Below are 18617 nucleotides of genomic sequence, written 5' to 3' on the forward strand. Positions count from 1 at the left end.
GGTGCTTCAGATTTAGTTCCAAAAAGATGCTTCAGAGCAGCAGGTACATGAACATAGCACCTGCCTACAGCTCCTTATAGCAGTCATGCCCTTTCCCAGCAGCTGCAACTCTGTGATCCCAGGAAAAGATACAGCTGCAATCAGGTATTAAGTTCATGCCCCCCAGCACATTTCTGGAATCAAATTCTAAGTGGTGGATAGCCCTACTGTCTGATTTGGTCAATTCTTCTGTCTGTTGCAGTGTGCAAAGCAACTCTAACATAGTGGTTTAGCCTGATACTTTTAGATCCTGGATGTAATGATTTAATGTGGCATTAAAGCTCATCAGCTTCTTAAGACAGGTGGCACCAAATCAAATTGATTAAATAAGTAACACCCAGTCCATTCTGCAGTATCACAGTGTTGGATTTTCATTGTACTTACAGCATTGCCAAATAAAACATGAAATTGAAAACTGGTAGGTCTGGTTATAACATTCTTATCAATATGTTTAAGAAGCTCTCATGGTGAATTAAATTTGCAGAAGGAAAAAAAGATGTGCTTATTCTATCAACAGTTTTATGGAAGACAGACTCTTGGCTGCCCTCCAGCGGTTGTCTGAATTTTTCCAATCCACATAGACTCCCCTACTTGTAATATTATGGGATGAAGAATCTATTGTGCGCACACAAATTTGGCCATGATTGAATGTACATTTTGTTCCTATAAGCAAAGAGAAAGAGGCTAAGATTACATTTCATCCTTGAATAATTATTTTTAAAATGTCAGAATTACAAAATTGACAATAGTTCCCAAAGCCCATAGAGATATTAGGACCTTGGGGGTTCTGGGTTCTAGCCCCTAATGTGGCAAAGGGGGGACTGGAGTTGTTGTGGGGTGTGTGGATGTTGGATGAATGTGCTACCCTCTGCTCAGGTGGGAGGCGGGAAGAGGGTAGGAGTGGATATGGCCCTCTCCTCACTGGCTAGTGAGAGTGGCCAGTTGAGAGAGGGAGCGTGTTAGAGAAAGGGGAGTTGAGGTGACTGAGCCCCTGTTGGTGCTGAGAGCAGATAGCTGAAGTGCCACAGGGGTGCATTCCCCCTCCCCATATTTCCCTCTTGCCATGTATGGTTTGTGGTATGGCAGGCCCCTTAGGTCAGAAGCCAGGAGGGTGGGTGGAGGATCACCTTGGGTGATTCAGGGTGGGTATTCAGGTGGTGACAGGCATGGGATGTTATGATGGGAGCCAGAGGGCAGGCCATTCCAGGGGAAGATGCCCCCGATGTATTATGCCCATGGCATGTTCTGGCCCTTTGGACTCAAACCCAGACCCTGGTCAGCAGGCCTACAGAGGCCCGGGCTTATGGCTGCTGCTGATGAATGCCAGGTAGGTCAATAATAAGGCCCCCCTTATTCACAACCTTATTGGGGAGGAGCAGGCCAACCTGGCATGCATTACCGAGACCTGGCTGACACCAGAAGGGGGTGTTGCCCTTTCAGAATTATGTCCAGCCAGGTTTAGGGTTTGGCACCAGCCGAGACCCCAGGGTAGGGAAGCAGGGGGTGGCAGTGGTCATCCAGGAATCTCTGCTGGCCTTCAGGGGCTCTGCTCCACAAGTGGCTGGATGTGAGACCCTGTTTCTGAGATTGGGCACACAGGATCAGTTGGATGTGTTGCTTCTGTACCAGCCTCTCTGCTGCGTAGCCACCTCCCTGCCTCAGCTGCTGGAGGCCATCTCGGGGTTGGCTGTGGAGTTCCCCAGGCATATGGTCTTGGGGGACTTTAATCTGCCATCCCTGGGATTGGTCTTGGAGGCAGCTCAGGGGTTCATGACTACCATGGTGGCTATGGGCCTATTCCAAGTCATCTGTGGCCCGACTCAGGATAGTCGTCACACTCCAGACATGGTTTTCTTGTTGGAGCAGTGGCAGCATGATCTGGTGGGGGATTTGATATTATCCCCTCTGTCGTGGTCAGACCACTCTCTGGTGGCCTTGAGAGTCTCCTATGCTGCCCCCCTCCGCAGGGAGGTGGGACCTATTTGAATAATCCACCCCGGCGACTAATGGACCCACAAGAGTTCCAAAAGGAGCTGGGGGTTGTTCCTGAGGCCTTGCTGCATGGTCCAGCGGAGGCCCTGGCCGCAGCCTGGAATAAGGAGGCGGCTGGGACCTTGGACAGGATCGTGCCTGTGTGGCCTCTCTTGGCCCATTGCCGCCGGCACTCCCTGTGGTTTACGGAGGAGTTAAGGGAGCTGAAAAGGGCCTAGAGACGTCTTGAGTGCTGCTGGCAGAAAACTAAAGACAAGTCCGACCGAACATGGGTTAGAGCTGCTATTAAGGCCCACCTAGTGGCAGTAAGGGCAGCAAAAGGTCATTATTTCTCCACTCTTATTGCATCCTCAGTGTCACCCGGCAGCCCTGTTCAGGGCTACTCGGTCCCTTCTGGGTAGGGAGGGCTCGGAGGACTATCTACAGGGCCTTCCAGAGGAATTTGCTGAACACCTGACAGAGAAAATCGCTCAGATCTGTTCTCAGTTGGAGGCCAGGCGTGAGGCGGGTCCAGTGGAGATGTCTGGGGAGTGGTCTTACCCAGTTATCTGAGAACGGTTTGATCCTATTGGCCCTGAGGAAGTGGACAGGGACCTCGGGGCTGTTAGTGCATCTACCTGTATTTTGGATCCTTGTCCCTCCTACTTGGTTAAATCCACCAAGGAGGTGACTTTAAGGTGGGTACTGGCGGTGGTCAATTCATCCTTGCAGGATTCCCGAAGGTTTTTAAGGAGGCTTTGGTCCAACCCCTCCTCAAGAAACCATTGCTAGATCCCACCCTTCTGGACAATTTTCGTCCAGTTTCCCACCTTCCCTTTCTAGGAAAGGTGGTGGAAAAGGTAGTCACTCAGCAGCTTCAGAGGATCCTGGAGGAAGCGGATTATCTGGACCCCTATTAGTCAGGTTTCAGGCCTGGTTATGGGACAGAAACAGGATTGGTCGCACTTTTGGATGATCTCTGGTGAGAGCGGGATGGGGGTAGTGCATCCATCCTTGCTCTTCTTGACCTCTCAGCAGCTTTCAGTACCATCGACCATGGTATCCTTTTGGGTCAGCTACAGGAGTTGGGGCTAGGTGGCACAGTTCTGTGCTGGTTCAGCTCCTTTCTCTAAGGCCTTTCGTGGTGCCTGGAGGCTGTAGGAGCCTGGATGGGGGACAACAGGCTTCAACTGAACCCTGGTAAGACGGAGTGGCTGTGGGTACGGGGAGCCTCAAGATCTAGGAGTTTATCATCTTTGGTTCTTGACAGGGTCACACTACCCTAGACAGACCCGGTGCGTAATCTGGGGGTCCTCCTGGACTCACGACTCCTGTTCAAAGAGTAGGTGGCAGTTGTGGCTAGGAGGGCCTTTGCGCAACTTCATGTTGTGTGGCAGTTATACCTCGGTCAGGAGGCCCTCCTCATGGTCACTCATGCCCTGACCACCTCCTGGTTGGATTACTGCAATGTGCTCTACATGGGGCTACCCTTAAAGAGTATCCAGAAGCTACAGCAGGCACAGAATGCAGCAGCACAGAAAGTTCTGAATGCTCCCAGGGGGCCCATACAACACTGCTGTTACACTAGCTGCATTGGTTGCCAGTTTGCTTCAGGGTCCAATTCAAGGTGTTGGTTATCACCTTTAAAGCCCTTCATGGCACAGGACCGGGTTATCTGAGGAGCCGTCTTGCCCCTCTTATCAGCCCACCCCACTTGGTCTGGCAGAAGGGGCATGTTGCAGACCTCACCAGTCAAGGAATTTCAACTGGTGGGATCTAGGAAGAGGGCCTTTTCTGCCATGGCCCCCACTCTGTGGAAAAACCTACCACCTGAGGTGCGGTGTGGAAAAGTGTGAAATCCTGGCTATGCCAGATGGCCTGGGGGCCAGATGGGGGCTCGCATCAGTGGAAGTGGCTTGTGGGGTAATTGATTTTGCCCCCCTCATCATCTTGAATGTTTTTAGTTTTTATGTATAAGGTTTGCTTTATAGCTTGACTTTGTAATTGATTAATTACTTTTAATTAATGTGGTATTTCTTTTTAATTGTTTGTGGGTTTTGTTTTAATTGTGAGCCATCCAGAGTCACCCATTGGGGGAGATGGGCAGCATACAAATTTAATAGATAGATAGATAGACAGACAGACAGACAGACAGACAGACAGACAGATAGATAGATAAAGTCTTGCTACCAGCAGATCGCACTTTAAGAAGAAAAAACAGTCTAAGCAAATATAAAACATTGCAAAATGAAGCTCCAGCTGGAGCTTTTATTGAGGAGACAGTTAAAGCTAGTGTAGCAGCTGAGACAGGTAACTGGATAATGCACAGGTGCATGACTTAATTTACAAAGGAAAATGGCTGCACTATTGTGATGAAAGGAATCAACAGACAGGTTTCCCAGTATCTGGATCAACAGGCAGGTTCCGCCCACACAGGTATCTCAGCAATCTGAAATAATTATAAGGTGTTGCAGCACCATGCTTTTATCTTGCATAACAGAACTGTATTCCCTCACACTGCCTCTTTATATCAATTTACCTCTTATGCTAGGGTTGCAGAATTTTTTTCTGCCCAAAGGAACGACAGTTGCTCTTCAACATTCTGGGGATTGCACTCCAAAAAAAATAAGGGGTGGGGCAAGGTAAAAAACTGAATTTCATTTCATTTCATTTACATTTAAAATTAATTAAAACAGAGATTGGGTAACATGATTAGTTTCTAGTCTTGTATGTCATAATTTTCCTTTTCAGTCCATATGCTATCAACCTTTAGAAGTTCTTGGGGGCCTTGCAACCTCAAGCTGTACACCTCTGCCTTTTTCCTTTCTTCACCCTTTGGTTGTTTGGATCAGTCTGAGTCTTCAGATTCAGAAACTGAAGAGCATCACCAGACTGAGCCTCGGCCTGTCCCACAGGAATCAGCCGAAGACAGAGATGTAGTCAGCTGACCTAGAGCCTGGACTAGGCAAAATCCCAAGACTACAACACATTGCAAATTACAAAGAGGAGAGCAAAGAAAGTCAAGCACTCTACTGGAAAGAAAGAAAGAAGTAAGACTCAGCAGACTTAGTCAAGCTAAGGACTGCATAAAAGAGGTGTTGTTGTTACTGGCTCTTTGTGTAAAAAGATTTACAATTGCAGTAAATATTTTTGAGTTCATTATTGAAAACTCTCTGTGTGTACACACACACGTGTAAGAACATTGCTTCCATCTATCTTCAGACTTCTGGTTAAGGATCAAATCTCTTCAAGTTCTGTAGTGCTAAACACAAACTTGATACCAAGTTAATATAGTCCCAGGAATAACCAAAGTCCTGTTTCCTCTCTTTATTTCTATTTCCTTGCCTTTTTTCTCCACATGTTCCCCTGTACTGAATTTTAAGTTGTAAGCTTTTCTTGCACTTGGTAAAGCACAGTGCACATTTAATAATAATAATTATCAACTTGGCATTGATTCTCTTGTCTAAAGAAGAAACTCTGTTTCTCATTAAGCTCCTAATAATGCAACGATATTTAACGTATTAGTGGTGATGAGAAATGTGATGGGAAATATTCCTACCCCAACACAATTTGATTTGGGAGGGGGTTACACCTGCCTTTTTAGTACTGTGCTATGGAGCCTCACTCCAAAGGTGGATAGGCCAGGCTATAAACAAAGTTCTATATAATTTTGCTTTAATTTAAATTAAAGAAATGCATTACACAGTTACTCCCCATGCACTTAGATGTCTTTCCTCTAATTAAGGGCAGTGCAGAAATAATCAAAATCAAGTCTGTTACAATTCTTTCTTAAGGATGACTCTCTAGAATTATTTTCAAGGTACTAGCAGAAACAAGAATATTTCAGAACAATAAGAGGGAGAATTCTGTGGGTCTGGGGCCCAGATTTTTTTTTAATATTCATGCTTTGTTTCACCATATAAACTAAATGTGAAAAGTTCTTCAGTGAGCCTTTGTAATAACCTCCTCCTTCCTCCAGCATAACTAATCATAACAGCTCTTTCTAAAGAAAGTGCAGTCAAATCATTTTGAAGAAAAAGGACTCTTATGCAGAAGGAACAAAACCCAGATAAAGAACAGGAAATAGGTGCAGATTTTGAAAAGAACTGGAAATGTTTTCTAATCAAATAAGCAGCTGTTTGAGTTTGAATAGTGTCTGTGTGTGTTGAAAAGCACAGCCATATGATCTAAAATGTGTGGTGTGCTAATCAACAGGTAACTTATAACAAAGCAATGTGGTTTTGTGCTTCAGCTTGAAAAAAAAGAAAACCACTGACTGTAGGGGTTCCTCTCTCAAGATGTTATTCCATGCAATCTGAAGCTACTATAGTCCTCAAAAGCTTATGCCATAATATGTAGCTTATAACATGCCATGGTCCTTTGGTGTTCTTAAAAGCACTGAGTTATTAAAGATAAATGTAATAGTTCTCCTTTTTCTTAAAAAAAAAAAAGTGCCTTTGCCTCATGTTGGTAGAAGTTTTGATGCTGCAAGAAAACATTTCCTTTTCTAAAGGTATTCCTTTTCTCTTTCTCTTCCCCCACTGACAGCGTGCTAGGTTAAAAATAATGGGGACATGAAACTAAGTGTCATCTTTTTAAACACGAGACATATAATGACATGCTTGTGTGAAGTTAAATTTCTAACAATGCCCAAGAGAATAATACCATGTTGCCACCTTAAAGCTATAAAAATTACTTCAATTGGTTACATCTTGAAAAATTAGTGGTATAAATCCTAAAGATGCTTTCTCATTTCCTAATTAAATTTAAAATCAGTGGCTAATCCAGCCAAAGATGATAAGAATGTTTGTTCTTTAAAGGACTTTGCAAACACTTTCATGAATCTTATTAGCTTATAAAAAAGGATTAGATGGAATGTGGCCCATAACCCCTTGTGGCATATCTGTAGCTTGAAAGGAATAAAGTCACCACCACTATCTTCCTCCAAGTATTGTGATATTCACTTTACAGATTTCTGATATAGCTAAGAACCTTCAGTTGTGTTAAGTGACAACGTGATATCTGGAAATAAAGGACAGTACTCTAAGGATAAACTGGAATTCAGGGCAGGAGTTTCCTCATTCATTGGTGCCTCACTATATTCTTGGAATAAGATCCCAAGTCTATAAAGAAGAGGATGTCCAGGGCACTGGTTCTTTCTAGTCATAGAATAGTTCCATTCCCCTAAGCAGCCTATTTGTTCTTCCTGCCTACATTTGCTTCTGGCTATAACTGCTGCAAGTCCTGCCTAGTTTTTTGCCTTGACTACAAACTTGGGTCTTGGTAGTTTTCTTGGCAGCTTATTCATCCACCTGCTTGCTTCAGCCCTGATCCAGTTCCTCATCTCAGATCCTGCTTGTAATCTTATCACATTTCTGAACCATCAAAAGATGTACAGCTGTATTTTTCTTCCCAGTGAATATTTGAAGAAAGAAAACTTTAGTTTAGGAGCTGTAGCCCATAGTAAAGTAAGCTTGAAGAAGGCTTTTGCTGAAGTACTGGAGATCTTTATGTGGTTCAAAATTCATGGGCCCTTATCCCTCCAGATGTTGCTGAACTGCATGTCCCAACATCTTTTGCTCTTGACCATGCTAACTAGGACTACTACTGGGAGTTATAACTCATCAGCATCTAGAGAGCAAAAGGCTCTCTGGTGTCACCAGGATCCTGACTTCTGGACTCATCATGTCTTTAATTCAGAAAAATGTCTTTTGAAACAATGCTCAACATTAATACAAGCCCAACATACCACTTTGTTCAGCCATATCACTACCAGGGACCCTAGCATACAACATAGCCACAGACCTTGCCAGAAAACATGGACATCTCAAAGATGGAACTAAATACTCTGTCAAGTCACCATTACAGTACCTCCAGAAAATCAAGGCCCTAAGAACAGAAGAGGATGAAATTATGGTTTCACTTGACATCACAACACTCTTCATGTCCAGAGATCCAGAATTAGCAATAAATTCCATTGCAGCATTACTAAACAACACACCTAACCTAACAAAATACACTAAGAGTGAAATACTCAGATTTGTGGAATTCATTGTCTCACCACCTACTTTCAGTTCAATGGATAAATATACCAGTGGATCAGAGAAACACACGTGGGATTACTACTCTCAGGATTCATAGCTTAATGCAACTTCTAGAAGCAGCAATACCTATCAAATGCTTCATTACCAAAACCACAACCCAACTGCTACAAGAGAAGCTGCATAAAAACATTATTCATACGAGCACAGAAACACTGCAGTAACCCAAAATGCCAAAAAAACCCATCTATACAACATCTTCCAACACAACAGATACCCATGCAATTTCATCACAAAATGCCTGATTACACAACCCATCACAACACAACCAGTACAACCTATGAAAAGGATAACGCTCCCATATATCAAAAAACATCTCTGAGACAACCATAGACTCCTACAACAACTTGGCATAACTGTAGCACATAAACTAACAAAAACCCTCTAAAAGAACTAAAAGACCTAGTAATCAAAGAAGAAAATACAGGAGTTATCTACAACATATAATGTAAGGCTGCAAGAGCTACTATGTAGGACACCCAGGTAAAAGATTAGCAGATCACATCCAAGAACATCAACTGACAGTCAGAAGATATGACAAAAACTCTGTAATTTTGCAACTCATGGATGGACTCAACCACAGTTTCAGCTGGGAAACTGAACTTAGATCAAGCCAAAGCCAAAATGCTAAGGAATTCCTGGAGGCTTGGCATTTAGGCAAATCACCCATCATTAGACACAGAGATAAACTCTATTTACATACAATGTAAAAGATACAATCCAAAGCATAGGAAGGAGACTAGCAGCCCATACCCAGATAACCAATCAGGGAAGAAACAATACCCTCATCAAGGAACCATCAAGGAAGCCACACCCCCACCAAGATTGGTGGGGCAAGGTACTATATATAAAGAACCAGCGCTCCGCTTTCTCTCATGCTGGTATTATTTAGCATGGTAATGAAAAGTCTGCAAGAAAACAACTAAGCTCAGAGAGCACCAAGAACCCATATCTTCCCTTTCATTGTCACTGATACTGCTGACTGAAAGAATTTGGTTGGGTTTTGTATTTTTTAATTCAGATTTAATGTTTTATTGCCAAGAAAATTACTGGCATGAAGAGTGAAACTCAACTGGAAGAAAACTTAGTGTTGTTTGGATTTTTGACTGGAAAGTCTGTTGGTACAAGCAGGTAGCTTAAAAAATATTACTTGGAGTAGTGTGACTGATACCCAGAATCTAAATTTAGATCTCCAAAAAGAAACATGGACAGAAAAGCTTTTTTCCCAATTAGTGTTGACTGGGGGGAATAAATGCGTCCTCTGGCATCAGAGATCATTTTGTCTGGCATTGGCGAAAATCATGCAACAGACTTAACAGACCCAAGGTTTTCTGCTTTACTGAAATAAGGCAGAAATAATTTAGCTTAGAAATTCCTTCCTTCCTTCCTTCCTTCCTTCCTTCCTTCCTTCCTTCCTTCCTTCCTTCCTTCCTTCCTTCCTTCCTTCCTTCCTTCCTTCCCCCCTCTCTCTCTCTCTCTCTCTCTCGATAACAAAACAATAATCTGTTGTGCAAGCTAGTCTAAAAATATCCTTGCTCTTCAAAAATGTGCACTGGGTGGGAGGAGATCCTTCTTTGAGCGTTGTACTCTGTGGGGTGAGCAAAGAATAATGTGAACAATGATAAGAAGTAGATATTGATCATACAGGAAATAAAAATATTGTGTATTCTAACAAAAAGACATTTTCAGTTTAAAAAGTAACTCTGATCCATATTTTCATTGAAATAAAAGATAAACTCAATCTGTCAAGCTACAGGTAAAAGCCACCTTGTGCTGGCTTCCAGCAATGTAGCTATAGTGTGGTGGCTGTCATTGATGTGTGGATGTGATCCAGTATTGAGACATTAGTCTTGAATGGGGGTTAGACATAGTAGGCTGAGAAGAGAATCTAATGAATATTGGTGAATTTTTACAAGTATCTTAACCTTGGCTGACAACTAGAAATCAATGTGGGATTACTTTCTTAGAGTTGCCATAAGCAGAAGTGGCTTAAAAACAAGCTTGGTTCTTTCACGGGTAGAGGTGGTTAGGACACATTCAGTTCATAAGTTCCTCCACTGACAATTCGTCGCTGCTGTGGACTTTAGCAGCTTTGGAAAGTATGCTGTTTTGATCCGGCCTCTGCAGTATTCCCATTGCTCAAATACAGAAGTCAGCCATACAGATTGTACAATTATGAACTGACAGAAATTCCAACAAAGCAAATAGACTGGCAGAGCACAAAGTGGAATAAAACATATTTAGAGAGGTAGCAGTGTAGGGAAGCTCTAATAGAGTTTGCCATGCAACTAATTACTGAGAGAGAAGATTAGCTCCTTTTGCTAGATGTTTCAAAGAAAGACTAAGCACAGGGTGCTATAATTTGGATTCCTGTAGTCATTCCTTGTGAATCCTGTAGTCCAAAAGGTTGGACTCAACCAATGGTCCTCTCCAATTCTGTGATTTCGTGAGGCACGAGAACTGAAATGCTAGATGCACTAATTAACATGTCTTATCCATTAAATAATAGTTATGTATATATTGCCTTACATATGAGAAGCCAGAAACCATCCGTTGCTTGTGCTGCTCCAGCATAAGTGTGTCAGTAGGCCTCAGGAACTAATACAGTAGGCTTACCTGTGCAGTGGCCAGGTCAGTCTCCCTTGTGTGTAAAAACTAATTATCCTCACTTTATGTTTGCTCTCCCCAATAAAAGATGAACTTTAGGTAATGGAATCCTTTAAGGATACAAGTTAAGTTGCTAGTACAAAGGTGAACTGATTCCTGGCATCTATCTGGTGTCTCCTTTCATAGAATTTAGTATAAAATGGATGTATTTTTTTAAAAATGATAGGCATGTTTCCTTTTCTTTACACCCTGCTTTGGGCATTTGTTAAACTGAAAAGCAATGGATAAAACTGTTTTAAAAAAGAAAAACTAAGCATCTGTGCCTAGTCTAAGATTTTTAAGGTCACCAGCTTCAGTATTAAATAGATTGATGAACCAGGTATCCTTGTGTCTGTTTCTTTTTAGCATGTGTCCTGTACTCTATAAGAGCGATGCTGGCTTTTGATGTTCAAAGGAATTGAAATCCATTACTTTCCCAGGTGTAGGGGATATGCCCCATCTTTGACATTTAATCCTGCTTGGATCTGACAATTGAATTGGTCATGTTGCTAGTAAGTAGTTACATAACATGATGTTTGTGCAGTCCCATGTACAAACTACACTCCCCCCATAAAAACTCATTCTTGATTTTGTGTCTCTCTGCTTGGAATTTTGCGATTGGTTAAACAAAACATTTTCTCAACCAAAACATTTAAAAACCGTGAGGAGGTTTTTCTATTCTCCCCTCCCTGTGAACTTCAGCTACCCGACTTAATCCACCACCACTGTATGTCTTCCTAATAGTCAGTTTTAACATGATCCTAAGGAATCACACTCTTGTTTATCCAAGCTGCTCATTATCCAAATACTTTGAATGGTTCCCAGGCCATCTGAGAGAAAGGTTACACTTTCCATAGGCATTTTACTCCTCTATTTAAATTTGATATAAACATCTACAGTATACAGACAAAGGATATAAGGCAGGAGAGCTTGTTTTCTGCCTAAGAGATTAGACCAAAGTTGAAGTTATGACTTTTCCCCTAGTTGTAATCTACAGTAGATGTAGCCCTCTTCTTCATAAATTTTTGACTTGGCAGAATCCAGTTTTAGCTTATACATGTGGATTGTCTTGCTATCAGGAAAGTACTGTGAACATCTATTACCACTAGCAACCTTCAACAATTTATTTGCGATGGAAAATAATGAAAATAGTATATTCTCTGTATCTGTGGTCTGGATAATGATTAAAAGTATACAGAAATGAATATAAGCATGAGAAAAATCCTTGATGGCATCAAAATTGCACCTAGTCCAACGTTGTTGTTTCTAACATTGCCAGCCTGATGCTTTCAGACACTCACATGACTGCATCTGTGTGCAAAGGTATACTACCCCTGAACATGGAAGTTTCATGGAGGTATCAGACCTTATTCCTATTCTCTGTAAATTTGTCTGATTCCTTTTTATCAACGTTTTTAGAATAGATGTTCTTTGGTACTATGATTTATTAAGCTTTTGCAGTCTCCCCTCATTACAGGTAGTTCCTTGTATGATAATTTAATTATATTAAATCAAAGGTTGTATTTTACTTTTTACTGCTTAGAATAAAACTTTCCCTCTGTGAAGTACCAAGAGTGACTGTTGTAGAAGATAAACCTCTGAAAGCCCTCAAGTTCATACACTACTCTAATTTAGGGGTAGGTAACCTTGGTGTCCAAGAATGAGGAAGACGGAATCACACTAACTGATGTTTAGCCTAGAGTGTTTACACTATAGTTTTAATCTCAAATTTTTGCAATTATGATTGGAAGGGTTTCCAGAGGCTTCAGGAAAGGGGTTTGGGGGTCATATTCAGTTCTAATAATGACTAATGAAAGTGTATCTTGTTATTGGGCTCTACTGATGCCATGCATTATCTTATCTGTGAATTTTATCTACTGAGAAATGTACTTTGGTGATATTGATTAATTGACTGGCTAGCCGTGATTCAACCGTTCTTGTCTTTATTTTATTTTATTTTATTTTATTTTATTTTATTTTATTTTTTTGGTTGAACTTTCAGGCCTTCATTACTGAATAGTTAACATAGCTTCAGCTAGCAAGTTCAGCTCTTACTCTACAAGAGAATCCCCTCACTTGTTCAGCACTGCCCAGACTGAGCTGTCTAATCCATCTCCATTTTTTGCATTGTAACTATCCCGTCCGCATAGTTCTAAACAAGGATTTTAGTTTTTGTTGAACATAGCCCAGTTCACACATGATGGATTCACACATCATTTTAAGCCAGAAACCAACCAACCACATTATAGCTTAACTAGGGCCATATGTGAAGTGATAGGAAACAGCAACTCATCTATAAGTTAGTGTTAGAGATATAAAAACAAACATAATAGCAGCCAAAAGCAAGTAATTTCTAAAGTGTATGAGAAAACCTCTTTTCACAACACTCAATAAAGTAGGGTTAAGTGGAAATTCTAAATGTTTTACCATTTGTTTATTTTAGTCTTTCTCAAGCTGATGCCCTCTTGATGTATTGGAGCTACAAATTCCAGAATGGCTGGGAGCTATTCTCTGAACACATCTGGTAGGCATCATGTTAGAGAAGACTGGTTTATATTATCACTACTAGCCCAATCTGTGCATGTTTAGACTTAAGGAAATTAGCTCTTACTTAGGGAGCTCAGCTGTTCTTAATTCTACATAAACATATTTGGAAAGAAGAAATACAAATTAAATTGCTCTGATTTTGCTGGATTCTTGATTGTCTTCTGATCCAGCTAAGCTTCTGACTGCTCTTTGAAACTGAGAACAAGACATCAACAACTTTAGAGTTTAGATCTCTTTTTATGCTACATACCTAGACCAGTTTTACATACTTTTTTCCTATCCACATACTTTCATTGAATCTTGGGAACTGTAGTTGTTTGGGAGGTGCTGAGATTTCTCTATAAGAAAAATCTAATTTCCCTTAAGAAGTGTAAGGACAAATAGTTGAAACTATGTTAGAGTTAATCTAATAGGTAAGACTTAAGCATGTTAAATTAAGTTTATTTTAATTTATGTTACAAGTGGGCCTTATAGAAGTATGCCAAAGGCATCCATTTTAATCCGTACTAGTTGTAATTCAAGTACACATATATACTATATACTCACCAAAAGCATTTACTGTTTATGGGTAGTGAAACTCTAAATTTTAGTCCTAGTACATATGGACAGTACCAAATTGGAGAAGGTGCATCTAATTAATCTTTACTTCTAAAACAGCATCCAAGATAGAATTCTACAGACTACTAATGCTATTTGTGCCTTTCAGATTTGGGAGAAGAAGAAATTATTTCTGTACGTGTATGTGGAATGCTCATTTGTGAAAAGAAGCAATCAGCAAACTAACTGTAGAGTCCCCCTCTCTCAATATACTACTCAAAAATTTTACTGTTCTGGACACTTATCTGTTTTAATTAGGGGCAGTTAGGGGGCAACTTATGGATCATGTGTTACCTTTATTTGTTTACTTGTGGGTAAGGAAATAAATGAAGCAGAGCAATTGTATCAAGGGAATTATAATGAGTGAAACATTAAAATAATAATAAAAATAGTGTGTATCTACCACGGGATTGAAAATCTAGGATAAGCAATCTTGCAAGCAGGGCCATGAGAATAATTAGCCTTCATGGCCAAACGCACTAGTAGTCCATGGGAAAATAGCCTGTTTTTAGTATTATTTGACAACATTCAATGTAGTACCATCACAGATACTTACCAATCCTGAAATATTAAGGGCCAGTTTCTTGCTTTGGTTGTGATTAATGTCTTGGAAGAATGATTTGGGAGCCTCCAGTTTTCATCTATGATTCCTATCAGTCTTAAGGCTGCTCTGGGAGAATGCTATTGATAAAGTGTCTGAGCCTCTAGTATCTTTAAAATGACAAAGTCCTTATGGACTTTTGGAAACAAGATCACATTTTAGGTATTTTCAGTTAAGTATGGAGCTGTTGATTGCAGTGGGATGAAGTAAGAAAGAAAGCGAATCACACGGTCATTAAGTGAATCCAGCTTCCTCCATTGAATTTGCTTGTTGGAAGCTCCCTAGAAAAGTCACAAATGGTGATCACATGACCCGGGATGCTGCAACCATCATAAATATCAGTTGCCAAGCACCTGAATTTTGATCACATGACCGTGGGGATGTTGCAACGGTCATAAGTGTTAGGACTGGTCACTTTTAGCACTGTTATAACTCTGAACAGTCTTTAAATGAATGGTCATAAATCAAGGACTACCTGTAAGTTCTTTATAAATAGTAATTTCAATCCACTTTCACTATCCTTAAATTGAGAGGGGCTGCTGTAATAGCTTGGGATATAGAGACTGGATTTTCATCCTTTTTTAAGGATTCCTGGAGTGATCAATAGCCAAACTCTCTTCCTCCTGTGACTATTTTTAAGGAAAGAGGTAATTTCCAGGGTTTTGCTTTTCTTTAGTTTAATTACTTAATCAGAATGATAATTGTTTTCTGCTACAGTTCAGATTATTATACTGTCTAGCAAATTCAGCATCTTTTATTTCTACTCCTTTTTAAAAAATAAACAGCTTTCTCACCTTCTCACCCTTATTCTTGCTTTTCCCACCTTTTTGTGTACTTGATGCCTGATGGCTTTGATCATTTTCGAACCATCAAATACTGCAGGGCATCAGGATAGGAATGTTGCATTCAACTAAAAGCCTAGTTTACTAAGAACTAGTTCACACATCGTTCTTAACTCAGTAAGCTATTAACTCAGTCATAGTTCCTAGCTACTGGATCTGGTACCAGATCAAGGAACATTTTGGGGAATCCTGAATCCTGAACATTTCTCTCAGTCCTGCCCTACATCCCATAAGCCTGTAGGCTAGGAGAGAATCAGCAAGGTTTTCACATTTGCTGGGTAGGCAGATAGCTTTTGATGTGGTTTGGGCTCTGCAACAATTCAGTGTTTGGGTGGCACAGGAGATATATCCTGAAGCTTCCAATTTTTGGCACTGAATTTCATAATGATGCACGTACTTTTTCAGCCACTCTAGAACTTCATCTTGGAGGATGGACTGGGTTTGGGTTAAAATTGCCCCCATCCTCCCCCAGGACTAACTAGATTAATGAGTTAACACAACATGCTGCCCTCAACATTGATCTAATTGCAAATCATGTTGTGTGTACCAGATTAGAATATCAGAATTGAAGAAGCATTTACAGTGTAGAAATCTGGATTAAAAGGCAAGAAAATGTGCATCTGAGTAATGTCAGAAATCTCTGCATTTCTTTACCCCAAACCTCTAATCTTAGCTTGGTTATTCAGCATTTTTTCTTTTAAGAATCAAAGCTGCAATGATTACAGAGCTGTAATTTTAGTTCAATAATATGGCAGTGGGCCATCTCGTCAGATCAGCTTATCATCAGCGCCTATTGCTGTTCTGTAGTTCTATTTCATAAGGGATAATTATGATGAATTTCAATAGCATATGAAGTAAACAGTCCTTTCCTGGAAATAGATAAGGAGGGGAGATGATAATTATTTTTCTCTTTTTAACTGCAGTGAGCCTTAGTCCCATAGCCTGCAATCATTTCTTATTCAGGCGGTGAATATAAGACAGTCCCTTGCTGGATCAGACCAAAGTTCCCCTAGTACATCACCCTCTTTCTCAGAAGGTTTAGGATTCTATCCTTGTTTCCTCATAAGAATGCTATACAGCTAGGCCACTTGAAGCCTCCCAAGGGCACCCAACTATGTGGGAATTGTGATCACTTACAGCCTCAGGCAATCTCAGTCATGGAACGTGGAAGTTCTGCAATATGCACCTCTTCCATGAATTGATGTAATCTCTTATAAATGGTGTCTAAAGATAAAATTGCATGGCATATTACTCATATGGAGAGGAGGGGTTTCAAATTAGCATCCAGAGCATTATTTTAACAAGTTATTTGATCCTGTGGAAGTGAATTCTTAGGAATCAGTTTTGTATTGTTTAAAAAGTATTCCTGTTTTTTTGTTTTGTTTTGTTTTGTTTTGTTTTATTGTCATGAATCTGCTGGCACTCATCTAACTGGTAGACCCTCATCTTATGGGAGAAAAATTATCTCTTCCCATTTTATTAACAACATCTATAATTTCGTTTATTTCTCTGATAATCTAAGATGAACTTTCATAAAGTGGCATGCTTCAGACATATTGGGATTATGATTCCTAAAATTTTCAGCCAACATCAGAAGGGAAATTAGGGGATACTGTGGTCTCAGAATTTCTGGATATTTGGAAGGTTGATCCCATCTAAAAAACTCTTTCTCTTAAGGAAGCTGTTGAAATTCTCCTGATCATTTTGTTTCCTTTTTCCTTTTTTCCCCATTTGTTACAATGCTTTTTTTGAGATGGCATGAAGAGAATTATCCCCAGGTTACAAGCAAAACTATATCAAGGATTAATGCAGAAACATTATGACACTGTCTGTCTTATGGAGGTACCTGAGCCACATCTTAGCTTGGTTAACTGGGAGGAGTTTGAACCAGTCAATCCTGAGGAAGTGGACAGGGTCCTTGTTGCTGAGTTCTGCCATCTATATTCTGGACTCATACCCCTCCTGGTTGGTTAATCTGTAGCACATGCATGCCCGCAGCACCCCTGCAGCCCTCACTGGCCCACCCATGCTCCCTGGCGCCTGCCCAAAGCCCCTGCCAGCCCACCCACATTCCCTAGTGTCTGCCCATGGCTCCCACCCACCCACACTCCCTAGTGCCTGTCCGTGATACCTCCCGTGGCACCTGTGCACTCCCTAGCACCTGCCCATGGCATATCTGAAGCACCTCTGTGCCCTCTCACACTCCCTAGCACTTGCCCGCAGCACCTGCACACACTGCCTGCACTCCTTGCCTGGAACTCCCACCTCTTCCCACTTAACAGCCTGTGCAATCCTGGGATTATGAAGGCAACTGCCAGGATTGCTGTCAGTAAACGATGCAGTCATGTGACATCATGCTTTACAACCGCATCACTTAGCAATGAAAATTCCGGTCCCAGTTGCTGTTGTAACCTGAAGAGTACTGATGCAATGCCCATTATTTTAGGGATGTCCAAATGGAAATTTGGTACATTGCATACAAAGTTGCTCAAAGTTTCAGTATATTCCCTTTTCTTTTTATCAAACTGTGACTGTTAAATTTACACTAGGTTTCCTATACTAAGTTTCTCTCCATATTGTGGACCCAGATGTTTTGATTATTTTCTTAATGACCAGTCATTTTATTTACTCCAGTTAGCTGGTTTAGCTCAAATCAGTTGCTGCTTCTGGATCAGATGTACTCTTTTTTGTATTTCCCAGTACAATCAACATTTCTTTTAAAGTTAGTTGTCATAGATCCTTGGCAACATACTGTTGGAAGATAATAATGTTTATCTGATTCCTGTAACAAAAGGAGATGTCTTTTTGTGTTCTTATACTGTACAGTCATGATAACTTACAGGGATCCTCTCTAACTGCCAATCAGTGCATTCTCCATTCTTTATCAGAGGAAAGATGCTTTTACAATATGAGGGAAACTGTTCATGAAGCAGTTTACCAGACATGATTCTCCTTCTAGGACTGTGGGTTGCAGAACTGAATCCAGGTCTCTACTGATCCCTGGCAATATCAACCTTGCTGGCTGGGCAAACAGTTGGTAGATCTACGTACATATAATACTGTGGTAGGCAATTTCTGAAGTGTCAGGGGATGCAGCTCAGCCTCCTGAATTTCTGCAGGCCATTTAATGTTGTACTTCACTGGAAAGGTTGCAACTGGATTTTTTTTTTAGTATTTTTGGAGGAGCTTTAAGTGTAGGAATGAAAGTGGGAGGTCTGTATGAGCAAATCACTACTGTTCCCTCAAAACCTAAAAAATGCCTCTAAAGCACAC

At 40.9% G+C, this 18617-nt stretch overlaps 1 protein-coding gene and 1 pseudogene across 2 annotated transcripts in view; both read left to right on the plus strand.

Moving 5' to 3' along the window:
• MGLL (monoglyceride lipase) overlaps positions 1-18617 on the plus strand; it is a 98025-nt gene that overhangs the window by 53402 nt on the left and 26006 nt on the right. The gene's annotated exons all lie outside the window — the stretch shown is intronic.
• Positions 1275-2249, plus strand: LOC148216726 (uncharacterized; annotated as a pseudogene).

This window comes from Python bivittatus, unplaced genomic scaffold, assembly GCF_059951505.1.
Source record: "Python bivittatus isolate LINGU-HERP-01145 unplaced genomic scaffold, Pbiv_v1 ctg000080_np1212, whole genome shotgun sequence".
In the NCBI taxonomy this organism is placed as follows: Eukaryota; Metazoa; Chordata; class Lepidosauria; order Squamata; family Pythonidae; genus Python; species Python bivittatus.